Source organism: Schistocerca nitens, chromosome 3 (assembly GCF_023898315.1).
Source record: "Schistocerca nitens isolate TAMUIC-IGC-003100 chromosome 3, iqSchNite1.1, whole genome shotgun sequence".
Taxonomy (NCBI): Eukaryota; Metazoa; Arthropoda; class Insecta; order Orthoptera; family Acrididae; genus Schistocerca; species Schistocerca nitens.
This window is the reverse complement of record NC_064616.1, coordinates 157,926,767-157,944,801: the sequence shown is the minus strand read 5'-3', so window position 1 is coordinate 157,944,801 and position 18,035 is coordinate 157,926,767. Positions and strand designations below refer to the sequence as shown.

Below are 18,035 nucleotides of genomic sequence, written 5' to 3'. Positions count from 1 at the left end.
ACTGCATGAAGTGCAGAACTAATTTTGGACATGAGGGGCTTCTATCTTGACTGACATGAATAACACAAAAAAGATGAATAACATCTTAAATACACTGTTTACACTCTACATATATCAATTTTCCTTAGTAACAGTAATAATCCATTTTTTTTTCTTAATAGGAGAAGAATATGATGGGGACTCATAAACTGGTATAGTTTCACTAGCCAAGGTTCTTTCATCACTGCAAAAGTAAAAACTATCTGTAGAAGCAAATCATTCTCTTAAATTACTTTGCAAGGTAATAAAATGCAACACTGGGATTAATTAACTTGGAAAGGAACCATTCATGATGGGTACCAAAACTACACTATCTTTGAAAATGTTCGTAACTGCACTTCTAATAGTACTACAGCAAATCGGTTCATTAATGATTTATATGCACTTGTATTTTAATCACTTGTGAAGCAGGTGTTCTTGGCAGTAGTATTTACACAAACTTGCACTATAACTATACAAAACTATATTTTATAATAAACTAAGGATAGTTTAGGAAAAGCCTATCCAACTACATTTTTACGGTTTCAGCTTTTAAATAATTAAAGTTTTCACTTTCCTATTGACTGATCTTTGAATTTTTGCACTTTAACTTCCTACCTTAACAATTTTACTTGGTTTAGTCCATAAACAAAGCATCAAAATTTTACTCTTACTTTAATTTTTGCTACTCCTTTTACTTTAGACAAAAAATCACTTTTAAAAACATGACTGCCAGGAGTGTTCATTTAAATCAGGATACTCGGTTTCAGTAGACTTAGGTGAGGACCATGCGTAGGTTTGTTATCAGGACTGAAGTTATGCTTTCGAAAACGAACTGACGTTTTATGTGATTATTATTGAAATAACACACAAATTGACTGGTCCATGCCAATATACATTACATAACTGACTGTATGAAGTCTGTGAAACAGTGGCGAAAATTAGTGGTTGGCGAAATGGCGGCTAACTGTACTCACGGCTCTTGATGTGCGAATGCTCTATAAAATCTCTTCTTGGCGTCGGATTTCCAACATATTAGAGCCATTCCATTATTCCGTGAATAGCAAATAATAACTGGATCCACATCCGAGGCAAATCCCTTCTAATGCAACTTCCAACTGCCTCTCTTAGCTAAGACTAACCACACACTGCGTGCCGTTCACACAAAGGAGCCGTTCAGTTCGACCGCCAAACCTACCTTTTACATCGCATCATGCCACTTTCGTTGCGGAGGGACTTCCCTAGAGCGTTTACATATTACAAATACAAAGCATGAACCAGCTTTTAACAAACACACTTCTTTCATTAACATATTCATATTAGAATAATTTAAAATTTCAAAATATTCTTTTGCTTTTTTTATATATACATTACAAAACTTTAAATTTCTTGCCACACATCAAGGAGTTCAAACAACACGGAAAGTACACTTCATAAATTGCAGATACACAATTACTTAAAATAAACGTACTCATAATCGATATAAGTGTTACACATGCCCCACTGAGGTTTCCCAACAGGGATACATCAATGTTTCATTGAGGTTTCCCAACAGGGAAACATCAATGAAACATTAATAACACTTGAGAACAGTATTGGGCGACCAGGAAAAAATTTGCAAATACGTTACACAACAAACACTTCACATAAATGTTTACATTAAACACTGTTTCCTCAAGTACGAAAACATGAATTTTTGTCATATTCAGAAAATATGCACTATTCTATTCATGTGTCCATGTTGTCAAAAACATATGTAGGAATTTACATATTGCCTACACACATTGCTTACATTACACGATATTTTCATTTGGATGATAAGGTGTGTCAATATTTTTAATGCTTTCCTTTTACATCATTAGTTCATACCTATTTGTTACTGTATGATCGTTAACAAACTATTTTTGTCTGGTTTAAACATTCATGAAAAACATAACACTAAGTACACTATACAAACTTTTCATCACTGCGACTACAATATTCTAGGCAGCCCACCTTTATTTTCAACTTCAACCCTCATTTGCCTATGGACATATTTGGCAGTCCTCCTTTATTCTCAACTTCAATACTTGTCTGCCTAATGACATATTTGGGAGTCCTCCTGATTATGCTGCAATCATTCTATCTATGCAGTCCTTATGTATGTCATACCCAGGAATTTACATATAATTTGTATATCCAGTTATATTACACAGAATCGGAAACTTACAGACATGTATCAGTAGTTTCATAACAGAAATTTTTCCAGCATAACGACACTTGACAACACAAAACCATGAACAAGAATGTAGAGAGTAAAATACTATTTGATTAATTCCATATACACATTTTAATGTTACCTCTTATTACTCATTTCTGTGGATGTAAGGTTTTAAATCTATAAAGTTACGAACACCTAATGGCTTCTTTGACTTAGGGTAAACAAGATAATATGAGTTAATGTGCGGAGTTCCTTGTACTTCAAAGGGACCATTATAAAGGAACCATTACAAATATATATATTTTAACTTAGAAATTTCTTGGTTTATTTCACTTGATTTTTCGTGAGTTTTTACGAAAACAAAATCCCCAATTTTGAATTTGATCACTTTAAGACCCTTATCATGCCTTTTAGATCTGGCTTCTACTTTTTGTTTCATTCTTTTTCTTACAAAGCCTTTCTTCTCCCTAAGATCTAGTTCCAAACAGGGTGGAAATTGTAAGGTTTCTTCAATTAAACTTTTGCTCTTATGATTAAGTAGAATTTCCTAGAGTGTAAATCCTGTAGTTTCATGGTGAGGGGTATTCATTATAATTTCAAAGTCTGCAATAAACCTGCCCCATGCCTTATGATTGTGAAATGGCACTAATTTGGGATCCAGTGTCTAAAAGTATTTGCAATTTAATACTGTAAATTTCTACTGGGATGGTAGTTTGTTACATCCCATAAAAAATGTTGTTCGACCATCAGATCGCTCCAAGATATGTTATTTACTGGCAGATCACACGTGTCTGGGGGCTGCTTCGGTTTTCTTATTTCGTTGTCTTTCACGACTCTAATCAGTTCTTGCCCCGGTATCGTATCGTCTGGTGGCTCTTTCTTTTTCGGTTCGGTATTTACTGTCGGTTTTTGTTTGGATAATACTTCATTTTGCTTTTCAGAGACCTCTTCCGTTGTACTTTGCTCCCTTTCCTCCATTTCTACATATTCATCAGGAGAATTATCATTTACTTCATATTCACTGTCTGATTCTAACATGAACGCTACTCTTAGACAATGAGCAAGCTCCTCTTCTAACCTTTCGTCAGTTGTATTTTGAAAATTTTGATTCTTTCCTAAAATTTCTATTTCATTTTCAGTCATAGGGGGTTCTTCATCTAAACTATCTTCAATATCAGTTCTGATGACATCAACCTTAACTTCATATTTAGTATAATCGTCATGGATTTCAGTGGTTCGCATATATTCATCTGAATCTATGTTCTCTTGACCATCAACAACAGCTAATTGTGCGTGTCTTTCGTCAGCCAGGATCGCCTCATCCGCAGTATCGAGGATTTCATCTTCCTATAGATTCCTATTTATACCGACCATTTTTCTGTTTCTAGCACCAATTTCTTTAACATCGGCAGTTCGGGTTCTTTGCGCGGCGGCTTCCTCTCCTTTACCAACCACTTCATCTGAAATCGCTGCTCGCGCAGCTTTTGCGGCGCTAACTACTTTCATCTCCTTTTTATTTCTGGACAACGCCCTCTTTTCGACATTTCCACTTTCGTTTCTTCCTTTTATTATTTCCCTGGCCATATAACCCTTTTTAAAATCTTACCACTCATATTGCCTTAAACCGTAAAACAAGTCATCACGCCAATCCGCAATCCCTGAAGACTCGTTTTCGCACAGATTGTCTATCTTTGCTTGGTTTTCGATGCTTGTGCTTTTACTTAACAACATGTCCGATTCCTTTCTCATTTTGGTGATATTTCCCACCAAAACAAGTCCACTGAATTCCCTTGTTACGTCAATTCTCCCTGCTGCCGTTACTGCAACCGCACTATGGATTGCACCCGGTTGCTCAGTTCGAACGCTCGTCCCTGTAGTAGAGCCTGTCCCCTGTGACTCATTTAAGCGCACATCTGTTGTTGTGCGTGCCCAGACCTATGGCGCTGCGCTGCCGCTTACTCGTGTCTTAAATTCACTAGTTTTGGCCGGTATGATTTCTTCAGTTTGGGCCGGTAATACTTGGTGAATCTGGTCCATAAAACATGCGGGCCTTAGTTTCCCGCGACAGTAGAATCGTTCAGTAGTCAGCCTTACAGTCAGAATCTGGGTGTAGAAAATGTGTTTCAATTTATTTGCCAATTCTTCCCGTTATTCGACTACTTGCTACAACTAGTAACAGAAAACTGAAAGGAGAAGTGCATAAGAAGCATAACAAGGTAATACAAGTTCATTGTTGTCCAAAAAGTCAATAAAATTCCAGTCCTGCCACGTGTTGCATGAATGTAATGAAATGATCGTATGGCATTATTGGCCGGGAGGCCCCATGCGGGGAAGTTCGGCCGCCGTATTGCAAGCTCTTTTTAGCTGACGCCACTTCGGCGACTTGCGTGCATCAATGATGATGAAGAACACACAATACCCAGTCATCACGAGGCAGAGAAAATCCCTGACACCGTCGGGAATCGAACCCGGAACCCCGTGCGCGGGAAGCGAGAACGCTACCGCAAGGCTGGGCATTAATGGGTTAATTGTACGAGGGTTGGAACCTTAATAGTGGCAACTGTTTATTTACATCTCGTACAAAATAGATACGTGTTTCAAAGTTTTCCTGACCTTCAAAGTAGTCACCAGCATTGTATATAACCAGTTGCCAGCGATGTGGAAGTCGTACGATACTCTTAGCAGTGCCAGTTGTGTTGACAGTTCGAGCGGCGCGGATTATTGCCCGACGAATTTGTAGCAGTTCTGAAGCGAATGCCTTGAAGTGTTTCCTTCAGTTTAGAAATCGAGTGGGAATTACGAAGGCTTAAGTCAGGGGAGCGCAGTAGGTGGTATAGGACTTAGCAGCCCCATCAGTCAAAAAATCAGTAACAGCTTCCATTGTACGTGCTTGAGCATTGTCCTGCAAAATGATGGTCAGATCCCGCAGAAAGTGTCATCACTTCTGTCTCTAAGCTGGTCGTAGGTCCTTTTTAGGACCAGTGTTGACTATAAAATCCGTGAATATCGAAGAAATATCTCCCTGCAAGCAACAACTCTTGCAAAACATGTGCCACACTAAGCACTGTGATGTTTTGTGTGTTCAAGAAATACATAGGGATACCCAGCAGGGACGTCCTTCTGATCCTGGAATGAAACTGGTTGCTGAAAGACCACATGCACAAAATGGAAGCGCCATCTTTATAAGACCTGACCTTGAAGTCTGTAGTGTTTGTCAGTCAGACGATAACGATATTGAAATTATTACTGTTGAGTTAAGTAACTGTACAGTCACATCAGTATATATACTTCCAGCAACTGATTTTTCCTTCACCCCACCTGAAAATTTTATTACAGGGAAATATTCTATTGTGATAGGTGATTTCAACAGTCACAGCCATGTTTGGGGGTACGCTCAAGAGGATCAAACTGGTGAGGCTGTCCTACTGTGGGCTGAAACTTTCCATCTCTCCCTCCTTCATAACAGCAAACTACCTCATTCTTTCTACAGTGGACGTTGGGAACGTGCTTACAATCCGGGTCCGCTTTTTGTAAGTGGAAGTATTTTTCATACCTGGACTAAATCCGTCTGTAAGCCCATACCGAATACATAACATCGACGCATTATGTGTCAAGTTCTCCCACAAGCAAGACCTCAAGAAATCTCTTTCAGACGAAGGTGCAACCTCAAAAAGGCTGACTGGCAGAAATTTTCAAAATTATTAGATGAGAAAATTGAACTATAGCTCATGGGAATTACTTGAAACCTAATCCTGCCAAGACTTAAACCTGCGCTTTCCACCTGAAGAATAAACAGGCAAATAGATCCTTAAATATATCCTGGGGGCATCGTACTCGAACATAATCCTACCCCCAAATATCTTGGAGTAACTCTGGATCGCGCGATAACATACAAAAAGCATTGACTAAACACCAAACAGAAAGTGGCAGCCAGAAATAACATAGTGCGAAAATTGACAGGTACATCATGGGGTGTTAATCCATGCACTGTTCCCTAAAGCGCGCTTGCTCTATGTTATTCCACTGCTGAATATGCATGTTCGGTATGGTACAAGTCCAGTCATGCCAGGAACGTAGATGTGGGTCTAAATGAGTGTTGCCAGATTATCACGGGTTACTTAAGACCTACTCCTCTGGACAAACTCCATTGACTCACTGGCATAGCTCCTCCTGAAATCAGAAGTGAGGTAGCTACGAGATATGAGAAAAGTAAAGCCACAACAAAGGAAGCCCGCACATCCTAGGCTGAAATCAAGAAAGAGCTTCTTGCCAACTACTGAGGCTCTCATCGAGAATCCACATGCGGCAAGGATCTCGCGAAGGCGGGAGAGATGTCGGTATTTGGGAGAATGGATGGCTCCAAAGGAAGAACTTCCCCCTGGATATTCGGAGAAGTGGTCAATAGATTACGATCAAACACAACGATATGCAAGACCATTCTGCGGACTTGGGGTTTCTCTCTGGACGCAGTTCTTTGCTGTGTGACGCTGAGCAGGCTAACAGACATTTCCTTCAGTGTCCTCATCACCAACAACTTGCACCATGCAAGATCTTATGAGAGCTACACCATATACACTTGAAGTGCCCAATTTTTTGTCTTCTTTTGTGTGAAATTATGTCAACACTTATATATTTTTTTCATATTTCTGTATTTTTGGCACGATAAATAAAATCTATAGCGCTCGAAAGCGACCTGTGTGCTCTTTTAAGGGGATGACTTAGTTTTATGTGGTGAGCTTATTTATGAGTATTTGTACCTTCTGTGTTTGGAGAGCACTGACTGCTCAATATAATATCATGCTCTAAAGTATCCGAACGACCCGAACCGCCCGCATCTCGTGGTCGTGCGGTAGCGTTCTCGCTTCCCACGCCCGGGTTCGATTCCCGGCGGGGTCAGGGATTTTCTCTGCCTCGTGATGGCTGGGTGTTGTGTGATGTCCTTAGGTTAGTTAGGTTTAAGTAGTTCTAAGTTCTAGGGGACTGATGACCATAGATGTTAAGTCATATAGTGCTCAGAGCCATTTGAACGACCCGAACTGCGTTTCACCTGATTTGCATGCGGTCCACATAACGTATCTTCCTTGGAGATCCTCTAATCCCCGGCGGGGTCAGGGATTTTCTCTGCCTCGTGATGACTGGGTGTTGTGTGATGTCCTTAGGTTAGTTAGGTTAAGTACTTCTAAGTTCTATGGGACTGATGACCATAGATGTTAAGTCCCATAGTGCTCAGAGCCATTTTCCTCTAATCTCTTTGCAGTAAAGTCGTTTGGCTATACAAAATGGTTAACATAAGTAACCAGTTGAGAGAACTGCTCTGTGTGACAATCAACCCAGATATAAATCAATAACACACTCAACTTTATTACAATAAGCGACATTTCAGAAGTATTACCATATCATTAGAATCTGAAACTAACTTTATCACATACACTATGTGATCAAAAGTGTCCGGATACCTGGCTGAAAATATCTTACAAGTTCGTGGCGCCTTCCAACGGTAATGCTGGAATTCAGTATGCTGTGGCCCCACCCTTAGCCTTGATGACTGCTTCCACTCTTGCAGGCATACGTTCAGTTAGGTGCTGGAAGGTTTCTTGGGGAATGGCAGCCAATTCATCACGGAGTGCTGCACTGAGGAGACGTATTGATGTCGGTCGGTGAGGCCTGGCACGAAGTCGGCGTTCCACAATATGCCAAAGGTGTTCTATAGGATGCAGGTCAGGACTCTGTGCAGGCCAGTCCATTACAGGGATGTTATTGTTGTGTAACCACTCCGCCACAGGCCATGCATTATGAACAGGTGATCGATCGTGTTGAAAGATGCAATCGCCATTCCCGAATTGCTCTTTACCAGTGGGAAGCAAGGTGCTTAAAACATCAATGTAGGCCTGTGCTGTGATAGTGCCACGCAAAACAACGAGGGGTGCAAGTCCCCTCCATGAAAAACACGAGCACTCTATAACACCACCGCCTCTGAATTTTACTGTTCGCACTACACACGCTGCAGATGACGTTCATCGGGCATTCGCCATAGCCACACCCTACCATCGGATTGCCACATTCTGTACCATGATTCGCCACTCCACACAACGTTTTTCCACTGTTCAATCGTCCAATGTTTACGCTCCTTACACCAAGCGAGGCGTCGTTTGGCGTTTACCGGTGTGATGTGTGGCTTATGAGCAGCCGCTCGACCATGAAATCCAAGTTTTCTCACCTCCCGCCTAACTGTCATAGTACTTGCAGTGGATCCTGATGCAGTTTGGAATTCCTGTGTGATGATCTGGATAGATGTCTGCCTATTACACATTACGACCCTCTTCAGCTGTCAGCGGTCTCTGTCAGTCAACAGATGAGGTCGGCCTGTATGCTTAGGTGCTGTACGTGTCCCTTCACATTTCCACTTCACTATCACATCAGAAACAGTGGACATAGTAGGGATGTTTAGGAGTGTGGAAATCTCGCGTACAGGCGTATGACACAAATTACACCCAATGACCTGACCACGTTCGAAGTCCGTGAGTTCCGCGGAGCGCCTCATTCTGCTCTCTCACGATGGCTAATGACTACTGAGGTTGCTGATATGGAGTACCTGAAATTAGGTGGCAGCACAGTGCACTTAATATGAAAAACGCACGTTTCTGGGAGTGTCCGGATACTTTTGATCACATAGTGTATTTCATTATGTAGTCATCAGTAAATATTAGATATTGAGACCATATCACTCTTGAAGCTCTAATAACATTGCTGTAGAAAAGGTTTTCCCCACAATCTGCTGTATGTCGTTGCTGTAGTGGGTGGTTTCATTTAAACCGGTTATTGAATTAACCAGTTAAAAAAAACGGAATTAATAGCAGCAAGCACGCCACGGAAACCTCAACATTAACAGCGTCTCGCCAGTAATTTCACTATACTGATGATTTATGATACGTTACTTTTGCATATGTCTGAACTTTAAATGACACGACGAACTTTTTTGTTCTAGATCTGGAATAACACCACCACCTATAAGCACTGCTAATCAAGAAAGGCTTTCGAGCCGGGCCGAGACGCAAACACAACGCTCGTCATTGCTGACTAGGCAGAAAATAACGTGAAATATCCAAGTTTTCATCAGTATTGGTTATCAAGTCTGAACTTGAAAATAAATGGAAATTTTTGTACTGAACTGGGAATCATATCGAAACCCTTATCTGCCTGTTAACTAACAATGAAAGACGTTTTAGTTTCACTCACAAGTAGCAAAGTATGCACATGTTTATAACTGAAACGCCATGATGTAATATTTTATGGTGGGGATCCGAAAAGGCGGCCGCTGTGGCCGAGCGGTTCTAGGCGCTTCAGTCCAGAACCGCGCTGCTGCTACGGTCGCAGGTTCGAATGTTGCCTCGGGCATGGACGTGTGTGATATCCTTAGGTTAGTTAGGTTTAAGTATTTCTAAATTCTGGGGACTGATGACCTCAGATGTTAAGTCTCATAGTGCTCAGAGCCATTTGAACCATTTGGGATCCGAACTCTGCACGTAGTCCGATGTTAACTAAGGAAAGTCAGATGTTCGATGTCGAATTCTTTCAGCAGTAGCGAAATTTTTAACCTGGAACAACGATACAGTTTGTTTTGACCAGACCGGTATTCAAACTCGAGACCTTCCACCGTTGTTTTCTAGCAGTGAATAGATGTTAAATATCGATTGCTTCTTCACCGGCAGCGAGGTGTAGGCATGTTTGACTACAAAGACTGCAACGAAATGTTTTTTGCTGACTGGGAGTCCAAGCCTGTACGAATAGTGTAACGTCGCCATTTTTCTCTGAAGCTGTCCGCTAACATATTTCAGAGTATGAGATGCAAATTGGCTTTATCAAGCAGTCGTTCAGTTACACCACTCTGTAATCACAGATCTGGATTAGCTTCGCCAGTGACTGTTTCCCAGCTTTTCCTATGTGGCGATGAAGGTTTCGAAGGCCTGAAACCTTACAAGTTGGATGCGGAAGATAGTGGCCTTTTAAGAGGAATTTAGCGCTATAAAATGGCTCTGCTTTGATCAGGCGCCTGGCTGCAGGCAGCGAGGCTGGTCTTTTCGTCCCCTACCCCCAACCCCAAGGTAGCTCTCCAAGAGGGTTGCGGAAAACGCGTTCTTCCATCGAAAGAAAAATGGAATTCCTCGCAGAAGCCCTTTAGACAGATAAGAGATCTCCAGGCAAGTGTGGCTTCCCTCAGGATGTGTGAATGTTTACAATGACTCAGAGTAATCTTCAGTTTAACTTTCAAGAATACCGCCTTCTCATTGGTTCATTCTGTTTTCCTGGAGAGCCTGCGCTTTCGTTCTGTGTCTATATGCAGAGTTTTCCATTCGTAAGTTTGAGAATCATGCCGTGGAGCGAGAGAATTCAACTGGCTCCGGCTTCCGCCTGTGAGCGATTGGCTGAAGCATAATGGGATAGAAAAGAGTAGCAGATTGTTTAACGTTGTTATGTGTTTTCCATTCGTCGGAACTAGGTATCTCTGCTCTCACTGGGCAGAGATTTCCAATTCTGGCAGCAAGACAGCAGAGTTACAGATGGTTCCTAGAAACACTCTCCTTTCCAGGCCGTTGCAGAGAGAAGTAGAGGGAAGTAGAGTAGGATTTTCTAGAGTAAATACTACAGGTTAGAACAGATGAGATAACTAGTCAGACGAGCAGGCCGGGGTGGCCGAGCGGTTCTGGGCGCTACAGTCTGAAACCGCGAGACCGCTACGGTCGCAGGTTCGAATCCTGCCTCGGGCATGGATGTGTGTGATGTCCTTAGGTTAGTTAGGTTTAAGTAGTTCTAAGTTCTAGCGGCTGATGACCTCAGCAGTTACGTCCCATAGTGCTCAGAGCCATTAACTAGTCAGACGAGCCTTGCTGCCACTGGGAGGATGTCCTTACTTAACCACTAAGTGCAGAGGGGGAGGAGAAGTCGTATTCCCTAGGCGCTGGTGCCACCGACTACCTTATTCACGCCCATCTTGCTTACGGAAGATAGCCATCGTCACACCGCCAACGTCGTTGAGACGCGAAGTTAATTCCCTCCCTTCAAGAGCCGATTACGCGTCGTTAAGATCACGTATCTAGCTTGTTACTCTCAATGTGCATCTTTGGAATTCTATGGTGTTTACTTCTATGTTTCCACGTACTTTCTACGTTTAATTAAGAACGTAAGCAGTCACTGGCCGTGACGTCGAATTATAAACGTAACTGCATTTTATCCTCCCTACGAATCTGTGCCAAATTTAGCCGGCCGAAGTGGTCGTGCGGTTTTAGGCACTGCAGTCTGGAACCGCGAGACCGCTACGGTCGCAGGTTCGAATCCTGCCTCGGGCATGGATGTGTGTGACGTCCTTAGGTTAGTTAGGTTTAACTAGTTCTAAGACCTCAGAAGTTGAGTCCCATAGTGCTCAGAGCCATTTGAACCAATTTGTGCCAAATTTATACTTTAGCGGTTTAATTCCTTGTCCGCGTGTCAAAGGTTGTTTAAGTTGTCTGTGGGTACCTTTCCGGTTCAAAGTCAATAAATCTATTTGTTATAGAGTCAATATCGTTCTAATTAGTAGCTGTAAGATCCCTCCTCCCAATAATGTATCTACACTCCTGGAAATGGAAAAAAGAACACATTGACACCGGTGTGTCAGACCCACCATACTTGCTCCGGACACTGCGAGAGGGCTGTACAAGCAATGATCACACGCACGGCACAGCGGACACACCAGGAACCGCGGTGTTGGCCGTCGAATGGCGCTAGCTGCGCAGCATTTGTGCACCGCCGCCGTCAGTGTCAGCCAGTTTGCCGTGGCATACGGAGCTCCATCGCAGTCTTTAACACTGGTAGCATGCCGCGACAGCGTGGACGTGAACCGTATGTGCAGTTGACGGACTTTGAGCGAGGGCGTATAGTGGGCATGCGGGAGGCCGGGTGGTCGTACCGTCGAATTGCTCAACACGTGGGGCGTGAGGTCTCCACAGTACATCGATGTTGTCGCCAGTGGTCGGCGGAAGGTGCACGTGCCCGTCGACCTGGGACCGGACCGCAGCGACGCACGGATGCACGCCAAGACCGTAGGATCCTACGCAGTGCCGTAGGGGACCGCACCGCCACTTCCCAGCAAATTAGGGACACTGTTGCTCCTGGGGTATCGGCGAGGACCATTCGCAACCGTCTCCATGAATCTGGGCTACGGTCCCGCTCACCGTTAGGCCGTCTTCCGCTCACGCCCCAACATCGTGCAGCCCGCCTCCAGTGGTGTCGCGACAGGCGTGAATGGAGGGACGAATGGAGACGTGTCGTCTTCAGCGATGAGAGTCGCTTCTGCCTTGGTGCCAATGATGGTCGTATGCGTGTTTGGCGCCGTGCAGGTGAGCGCCACAATCAGGACTGCATACGACCGAGGCACACAGGGCCAACACCCGGCCCCAGGAATGTGTCAATAAAGTTTCCCCTTCCTGGGACAATGAATTCACGGTGTTCTTATTTCAATTTCCAGGAGTGTATGTCAGTGGTCGGTACTCATTTGTTTCTTGCTTAACTGGGCCACTCCAATTAATGTTCATTTTCCATTGTGTGACAGTGTCCTTCTTTTCAGATAGTTTACATGATTATTTGGGTTGGTTCCTCATTGTACTGGGAATTAGAATTTGGTATTGTGCATATTAGTGGTCGGCTCCTACCACAATCAACAGTTTAGAATCGCCCTAAAGACATGTTACCTATCAAACTCACCTTCTGACAGTGGAGTGTTTGAACTTAGATATTATGGGAAATTCTCTGCTGACTGGTAATCGAACCTAGCGCATATGTTGTTGACTAAAAACGAAGACCCGTTTGCCACCTTATTCTTCTTCATCAGCAGCTTGCAGTGGAGTATATGAACTTCAAAGGAACTAATGAAAGTTTAGAGCTTGAAATGATGTGATGAACAGTTCAGTGTCTTGCTGGGGGTTGAAACTAGCTGATGTGTGAAGATCAATAGTTTAGTGATGACCAGAATTCGAACCCAGGTCAGTATCTTACGCGGAGACAATAGGGATTGCCATCTTGTTGAAAACAATGAAATGATCGGGATGAATCATCCTGAGACGGTAGAATACAACGAAAGGGGAGATCCGAATTCGAATTCCAGTCCAACATAAGAATTTTCCACGTCTCATATTCAAATCTAATAGAAGCCTCACATGTCCATTGGTTCACAAAATAAAGTAAAATTTCTACTGCAAGCAAGCTTACTGGTGGGACAGCTCCTGTTTGCAATGACTTCCGCCTCTGTCATGACCCAACCTAAACCGGCTCTCCGCCAGTCGGTAGCGAATGGATATCATATTTATTGCGGATTCTGAATCATGGTGCATTTGACGTTCTTCACGTGGCGTTACTAGACATGATGGAGGTCTGTTCGTGCCAACAAAAAATGGATACTTACAATGGAAATGGAACCCACACCTTGCTCATATCAAACTAGGATCAATCCATCAGAACACTGACTCAGTCGTTTATAACCCTCGTAATTTTGTTGTAACGGAAGATGTGCGATACTTTATGAGCGTTCTGAGTGTCTGGAAGTGCATTCCATACTGTTTGGGAGAGTCATTTTGTGGATCTCTCTTAATTTTGTGCGACAACACTGACATTCCCACGCTGCCTTGGCTACTACGTTTTCAGTGTGCTCAAAATCTGCTCAAATCCCACAAATCAATGGTATTTTTACCGTTTTGAAATAATCACCAAAAATCTGTTTATATGCGCTTTTAACTGCATATCGGATACAGTTAATTTCTGACACGATGATTCAAAACAGCTTCGAAATTAAATGCAGAGAGAGAATAGGGCTCTGTATTAACTGTTTAATTATCAGCAAGCTTCTGACACAGAGATTATTCTTCAAGTCTCATGTCAACCGGATGCAAAGAAGGATTTTGCCATCATAGCTCTGATTAGAAGCAGTTTGGTACTTTTCACTGCTTCTACAAATCGCTTAGTTCGAGAAATAATTTCATAGACTGCAGTACTATGAAATTATAAGATAAATCGATTATTACTATGATTATTACTATTATTTATTATTTATTCATTCAGCTGCTGATACACATGTGCTTGAGAGAAGCATTTAGAGCACAGTGTTCATTTTTAGAAACAGTTGCGCAAAAAGTGGCGTTTATTTAGGTCTTTTCATATCTAGGGAACACTTTTCAGCTTAATGTCTGACATCTCCAAATATTCACTGATTACATTACAACTAAATTAATTGATAATGGCGTTACTTGACAATAGAAATCGCTTTGCATTACTTTATTTACTTCCAGCTTACTAGCTATGACGCTTGTAAAACGTTAAAACTGAAAGTAAATGCTAGTTCAAAACCCAGATCATGTTAATGTCCTCCGTTAAACGTCATGATCATTTTTTCCAGATGACTTGGTCAAAGTCACCTACACTCCTGGAAATGGAAAAAAGAACACATTGACACCGGTGTGTCGGACCCACCATACTTGCTCCGGACACTGCGAGAGGGCTGTACAAGCAATGATCACACGCACGGCACAGCGGACACACCAGCAACCGCGGTGTTGGCCGTCGAATGGCGATAGCTGCGCAGCATTTGTGCACCGCCGCCGTCAGTGTCAGCCAGTTTGCCGTGGCATACGGAGCTCCATCGCAGTCTTTAACACTGGTAGCATGCCGCGACAGCGTGGACGTGAACCGTATGTGCAGTTGACGGACTTTGAGCGAGGGCGTATAGTGGGCATGCGGGAGGCCGGGTGGACGTACCGCCGAATTGCTCAACACGTGGGGCGTGAGGTCTCCACAGTACATCGATGTTGTCGCCAGTGGTCGGCGGAAGGTGCACGTGCCCGTCGACCTGGGACCGGACCGCAGCGACGCACGGATGCACGCCAAGACCGTAGGATCCTACGCAGTGCCGTAGGGGACCGCACCGCCACGTCCCAGCAAATTAGGGACACTGTTGCTCCTGGGGTATCGGCGAGGACCATTCGCAACCGTCTCCATGAAGCTGGGCTACGGTCCCGCACACCGTTAGGCCGTCTTCCGCTCACGCGCCAACATCGTGCAGCCCGCCTCCAGTGGTGTCGCGACAGGCGTGAATGGAGGGACGAATGGAGACGTGTCGTCTTCAGCGATGAGAGTCGCTTCTGCCTTGGTGCCAATGATGGTCGTATGCGTGTTTGGCGCCGTGCAGGTGAGCGCCACAATCAGGACTGCATACGACCGAGGCACACAGGGCCAACACCCGGCATCATGGTGTGGGGAGCGATCTCCTACACTGGCCGTACACCACTGGTGGTCGTCGAGGGGACACTGAATAGTGCACGGTACATCCAAACCGTCATCGAACCCATCGTTCTACCATTCCTAGACCGGCAAGGGAACTTGCTGTTCCAACAGGACAATGCACGTCCGCATGTATCCCGTGCCACCCAACGTGTTCTGGAAGGTGTAAGTCAACTACCCTGGCCAGCAAGATCTCCGGATCTGTCCCCCATTGAGCATGTTTGGGACTGGATGAAGCGTCGTCTCACGCGGTCTGCACGTCCAGCACGAACGCTGGTCCAACTGAGGCGCCAGGTGGAAATGGCATGGCAAGCCGTTCCACAGGACTACATCCAGCATCTCTACGATCGTCTCCATGGGAGAATAGCAGCCTGCATTGCTGCGAAAGGTGGATATACACTGTACTAGTGCCGACATTGTGCATGCTCTGTTGCCTGTGTCTATGTGCCTGTGATTCTGTCAGTGTGATCATGTGATGTATCTGACCCCAGGAATGTGTCAATAAAGTTTCCCCTTCCGGGGACAATGAATTCACGGTGTTCTTATTTCAATTTCCTGGAGTGTATTTCAAGTTTAAAAGGAAGAATATATAGTAAAAGATCAACTGATATCGTTGTAGTTGTAGTTAACTCAAACGATTAATTTAAAATCAATATTCCCTTCAACAAAGTAGAAAAATGTTGCACAGTCGGAAGCCGGCCGCTGTGGCCGAGCGGATCTAGGCTCTTCAGTCTGGAACCGCGTGACCGCTACTGTCGCAAGTTCAAATCCTGCCTCGGGCATGGATGTGTGTGATGTCCTTAGGATAGTTAGGTTTAAGTAGTTCTAAGTTCTAGGAGACTGATGACCTTAGAAGTTAAGTCCCATACTGCTCAGAGCCATTTGAACCACAGTCAGAAACCTCACATCCGACTTAGTGCCCCTACACTTAGTTTCTAACCAGAAAACCCAGCTCTGTGGAACACAGATTTCAGTAATCTGCTTAACAAAGACTGTTTGCAGTGCTCTTTCTCGCCGAAAAGCACACATTTGACTTAAATGGGGTCTTTAGCTTCCTATACTAGTAACGTAGTGTGCAAGTAATGCTTGGAGATTGAAGAATTTAATAATGCGGAGGCTTCCATCTCTGTGTATGCCTGACCTCAACTCTTTAAGCTTCAATTCAGGCCCCAGGTTGTGCAACATCGAACTGACGCCAGCAGTGTCCAATTTCATTAGGCTGGACTCACTCAGATAAAATCACATGTCCTCAATACATGCGACATTTCACTGCGTTCCTGGTAGATTTTCTGTCAGTCAGCTTATTTTCTATCTACCAGGGCAACGCGGAAAAATGCGGACAGCAGCCGATTCACAAACCGCTGTTTAGTACTGTTTAGAAGATTTGTTATAACGTTCGGCGTAGATGAAGAAATTTAATTTCTTCTAAAATGGTCTTATGAAACAATGATCACATATATCCTGAATAAGAAAAGCACATTGACCAGCTAGTAAGACATATAGAACCGAAGTCCGTATCATCCGATCCAAGTCGGTCTTTTCACCTGATAGCACTGCGTAAGTATTTTGCCTAACAAATTTCACACTTTGTGTTTCTGCCAATGTGAAAATCATTAGCAGAAAAGCGTATTTAACAGCTAAGGGTACGGAACTGTAAAAACACAGAATAGTTATGAACGGAAGGGTGACCTCATCCTACAACTGAAGTGTATTTATGTCATGTAAATTAGTGGGGATTGACTGTCCTTGCATTCATCCAGCGAGGACTAGAAGCTATATACACAAAAAATTATATAGTACTATGAATACTTTGAATGCTAGAACTGACGATGCGACCCTAAACTAATTAGCTTTACACCAAATCAAAATTTGTAAAAATAGCTGGACTCGAATTCACTGCCTAAAGATTTGAAACTCCTCCCGAACAGGCCATGAAGTGCCAACGGTACTGACTGGTCGCCGTGTCATCTTCAGCCCACAGGCGTCACTGGATGCGGGTATGGAGGGGCATGTGGTCAGCACACTGCTCTCCCGACCGTATGTCAGTTTCCGAGACCGAAGCCGCTACTTCTCAATCAAGTAGCTCCTCAGTTTGCCTCACAAGGGCTGAATGCACCCCGCTTGCCAACAGCGCTGTGCAGACCGGATAGTCACCCATCCAAGTGCTAGCCCAGCCCGACAGCGCTTAACTTCGGTGATCTGACAGGAACCGGTGTTACCACTGCGGCAAGGCCGTTGGCACAGATTTCAAATCTACCGATTAAACCACACTGACATTCTAGCATGTGAAAGGAATGTTACTCAATACAGTGATACTTACCATGGGGTCACACCTTTCCTTAAACATAAACATCTTCTGGAGAAACACGATATGAATATAGTGCATCTAGATATCATTTTTACAGTATGCAATTTGGATAATACTCGAAACAGAACGGCATTTAACATACAAAGTTTACGAATTATGCTGTGGCTGAAAACTAACCAATCCGTTATGTGTAAAACACGACCATCC

General features: G+C 43.7%; 1 pseudogene; it reads right to left on the bottom strand.

The window, feature by feature from the left end:
- Nucleotides 1-17,642: 17,642 nt before the first annotated feature.
- On the bottom strand, nucleotides 17,643-17,760 carry LOC126249880 (5S ribosomal RNA; annotated as a pseudogene).
- Between the last annotated feature and the right edge of the window lie 275 nt (nucleotides 17,761-18,035).